Source organism: Panthera uncia (genome assembly GCF_023721935.1).
Source record: "Panthera uncia isolate 11264 chromosome B2 unlocalized genomic scaffold, Puncia_PCG_1.0 HiC_scaffold_24, whole genome shotgun sequence".
Classification (NCBI taxonomy): Eukaryota; Metazoa; Chordata; class Mammalia; order Carnivora; family Felidae; genus Panthera; species Panthera uncia.
Genome location: NW_026057580.1, coordinates 106,782,254 through 106,786,773, shown reverse-complemented (window position 1 = coordinate 106,786,773; position 4,520 = coordinate 106,782,254). Strand labels below are relative to the sequence as shown.

The window sequence follows — 4,520 nt, the reverse complement described above, 5'->3', positions numbered from 1 at the left end:
TCTCTCTCTGCCCCTCATCTACTTCCTCTCTCTCTCTCTCTCTCTCTCTCTCTCAAAATAAATAAATAAGAACTTTAAAAAAGTCCTAGAGGAGAGTACAGGCAGTAAGTTCTTTGACATTGGCCATAGCAATTTCTTTCTAGATATGTTTACAGAGGCAAGGGAAACAAAAGCAAAAATGAACCATTGGGACTTCATCAGAATAAAAAGCTTCTGCACAGCAAAGGAAACAATCAACAAAACTAAAAAAATTAACCTACAGAATAGGAGCAGATATTTGCAAATGACATACTGATTAAGGGCTAGTATCCAAAATATATAAAGAACTTATAAAACTCAACATTCAAAAAACAAACAATCCAATTAAAAATGAGAAAAAATAAATAGAAAATTTTCCAAAGAAGACATATAGATGGGCAACAGACACATGAAAATCAATAATTGTCAGGGAAATAAAAATCAAAACTACAATGAGATAATACCTCACACCTGTCAGAATGGCTGTAATCAACAACACAAGAAACAAATGTTGGTAAGGATGTGGGGAAGTGGGAACCTTCTTGCACTGTTGGTGGGAATGCAAATTGGTGCAGCTACTGTGGAAAACAGTATGGAGTGTCCTCAAAAAGTTAAAAATAGAACTACTCTAAGATCCAGCAATTGCACTACCAGGTATTTACCCATAGAATACAAAAATACTAATTCAAAAATAGCATCATTGTCTACAATAGCCAAATAATGGAAACAGGCCAAGTGCTCATCGACTGATGAATGGATAAAGAAGAAGTGGTATAGATGTACAATGGAATATTATTCAGCCACAACAAAGAATGAAATCTTGTCATTTGGAAAGACATGGATGGAGCTAGAGAGTATTATGCTAAGCAAAATAAATCAATCAGAGAAAGACAAATACCATACGATTTCACTTATATGTGGAATTTAATAAACCAAACAAGCTAAGGGGGAAAAAACAGAGAGTGAGGCAAGCCAAGAAACAGTCTTAACTATAGAAAACAAACTGATGGTTATCAGAAGGGAAGTGGGCGGGGGGTATGGGTTAAATAGGTAATGGGTATTAAGGAGTGCACTTGCTGTGATGAGCACAGGGTGTTGTATGGAAGTGTAGAATCACTATATTGTACACCTGAAACTAATACTATGTTGTATGTTAACTAAGTGGAATTTAAGCAAAAACTTAAAAAATAAAGTACTTATTCAGTGCCAAAGTCATCTGTTAGTTAATTCTTAGACTCCTGACAGGCAACATTCACCTGGACAATATCCTTTTTAAACAGGTAAGTTATGATGTGCAAATGAGAAAGACGAGGAAAATCTATATATCGCTATCAGATTTTCTTTATTAGTCATATATATCATTGTACATTACATGCAAGACAATCACAATATAGCCCAAATGGTTATGTATTCTGGCACAATAAGAGTAATACAGTCAAAAGTTTATATTTTTACATACAATTATCCTCAACAGTCAAATAGGAATAATGTAAAAATAATATACTGTTGTGCTCACTGTTTGATGTACAAGTCAGCATTTTGATCTGCCCATGAGACCACTGGGATCTGGCAGTTCATTCTTTTGAAAGCTAAAGCTGACTATCCTCTCCTATCTGGAAATGTGCATAAAGTGTAAAATGATAGCTTAGTCTTTACTGAAAATGGAAATATTTATTTTTCTATAATTAAAAAGACATTCTGATGGGACCAAGACATTAATTAAAACCAGAAAACAAACAAAAAACTAAAGAAAAACTACCAGACCATCAACATGAAAAGAATGTTATATATTTTTAAACATTTCTCCTTGGTGTTACCACAACCAAAACTGTATAGTTGATCCTTGAACGACGTGGGGGGGCAGGGATGAGGGGGTTGGAGGAACTGACCAACCCCCCTCCCCAGCATGCAGTTGACAATCTGCATAAAACTTTTGACTCCCCAAAAGCTTAACTATAGCCTATTGTTGACTGGAAGCCTTAGAGATAGCATAGTCAATTAACACATATTTTATATGTTATACATATTATGTACGGTATTCTTACAATAAAGTAAGTTAGAGAAAGAAAATGTTATTAGAAAATCATAAGGAAGAGAAAATACATTTACAAGACTATACTGTATTTATTGAAAAAGAACCCAGTTATAAATAGACCTGTGCAGTTTAAATCCATGTTGTTCAAGGTCAACTGTATTCATTTGCCTCTATTTTCCTGGCAAGGGCACACGGGTGAAATACAGACACCTAGGTAAATATTTTTGATTTATTGTGCTGCGGGCAGATTTGGGGAAGGTCTTAAACACAGGAAGCATGTTGTGCCCACCGTTAAATCTATGGACTTTGTACTATTTTTCTAATGCTGTGATTATCATTTCATTTACTTGGGTAGAAAATCTGTAAAACATGAACTATTCTAGACCCTCTTTTTACGCTACTGGTTGGCATTTCTATAATCAGCTCTTTGGATATGTGCTGCATAGAAGCTGAATCCATATGTAGAGCAGCAGATCTGTTTCTTTCCTTTTGTCCCCAACATGTTCAAGGAAAATGATCAATTCAGCTTTTTTGTCAGACCTCTGAATGGGAGCTGTGAGAACAAAATCAATGCATAGACAGTTGATTGCTTCTGGTAGGTTTGACTTCGAACTATAGAAAAAGGAAGCAACATTTCTGCTGCCATTTTTATTGCTGGGGGAAAAAGTAGTTTGTGGGCAGCATGTGAGAGAATCTGTACAAAAATATTTGTACCAAATCAACCACAGAGAATCTCATTTAACAAAACATACTTTTAAACAATATTTTGATTTTTCCCATGGAAACATGGGTATCTTTTTAAACTGTTTTTAGTTACTTGAATTTCAAATATAATTAAAAGCCTGCAGCACACCTCCTCTCCTTCGCTAATGGAAATTATCTTAATTATCTTTGGAAAACAAAAATGTGTCATTAGTGTTACAAAAAAATTGAATGACAAGTGACAGAGCACCCAATGCTTAGATTCACACCTTTTAAAAAAGCTTGGCTGTTACATCTGATTAAACAGATTTTCCAATTTCTTTTTTTTTTAAAGCTCCACTTGCAATTTTTTTTTCATTTAACAGAACAAAATAAAAGCAACAAGATCACTTGTTTTAAGTTTTCAGAATTATTATTAATTAAATGAAAAATTCGGAAAATGTATGGCCAAGAGAAGGATGTGTTAGTGGAAACTGGCACTTCTTTTTTAAAATTCTCATTAAATTAATAGGAATTTATATTCTTATATTCACAGAGCAGCAATTTTTATGGTGGGAGTATTAAATTATAAGTTGTAGCACTGAATTTTATGAAATCAGAATTTATGACCATTCAGACTTTATAGTGAAATTAATGGTTTGGGTGGAGATAAAAGCATAATTTGAAGTTCAAATGAAGATTTTAAGTAGAGAATGTATAGTTGAAAGCATTTTCTAAATTTCATTTTATTTCCCGAGTATAAATGTAAAAGAGCTTGCAATTAATTTATTGATGCTGGACTTCCAAATAAGGAGCTAAGTTCTTAGTAAATTTTATTTCATTGATCGCTTTTTATTTTGATTACAATTTCCATACAATTTCCAAGGCTCCATTTTGTTAAGTGTGTGTGTGTCCATGATAATTATGTTCAAAAATGCCACATAATGTAAAGACCTTATCGGTAACAGAAAGTTCAACCAAACCAGACATTTCAAGAATCACAGAGTCCTCTGATCTTCAAGAGGCTGCAAAGATATTCCCGACAGCTCGGGAAGTCACCTGTTCATCCAGCCAAGAACTAAATAAATATGCTTGAGAAAATGTATAGAAACTTTTTTCAAATGAATATAGATGTTCTTAGGAAACAAAATACACATCAAAAATATTATTGACGTTTTACTTTTCCCATTATGAATTTTCTCACACAGTGGGCACTTAACACTCAAATTGCTTTTGTATGTGGGAGTCTCCAGCATTATAAAGTGCTGACAAGAGCTTCTTAGACTTCAAAATATTACAAAATACAGCTAGAGGTCAAAACTATGCTCTTTTAACACAACAGAGTAAAAAAAAAATGACTAGTTTATGATCCAATCTAAGATTAATTTCCTACTTTTTACAAAGATATCTGTGCACTATGCAAAACCAGAGCCAGAGGAAACACTTCTTGCTTTTAAATTTATGCCAGAAACAGTGTGGCTGTTACCTGGCAGTTAGCATTTAGTGGATTTCCCCTTTCCTCTCGTTCAATTCTGCATGAAGTATAGGGTGGCTTTTTCCCCATGGTGTCTTTAACTGCTCACCGTCCAGCTGTCTCTAAGTGGGAAACTAGCCTATTAGAGAACAACCAGCATGATCACTTCAATGGTCTTCAGGATCAATAAGAAAACAACCAAACCGATCTCCCAATTTCCTACCAGAAGCTTCAGCATTGTTATAAGAAAATGATACTTTAAAAGAGATACTCATATTTTTATGTGCATATCCATGCTTATGGGCCAAGCTA

The 4,520-nt window shown here is 34.0% G+C and overlaps 1 protein-coding gene across 2 annotated transcripts in view; it reads left to right on the top strand.

Annotated features, from left to right (window-relative positions):
• The window catches only part of IPCEF1 (interaction protein for cytohesin exchange factors 1), a 215,816-nt gene extending 215,747 nt beyond the window's left edge, over positions 1 to 69 (top strand). For both annotated transcript variants that reach the window (XR_007462598.1, XR_007462597.1), the window contains exon 13: positions 1 to 69. This exon is cut by the window's left edge and continues 8,671 nt beyond it. The gene's annotated coding sequence lies outside the window, so the exon portion shown is untranslated.
• Positions 70 to 4,520: the final 4,451 nt, after the last annotated feature.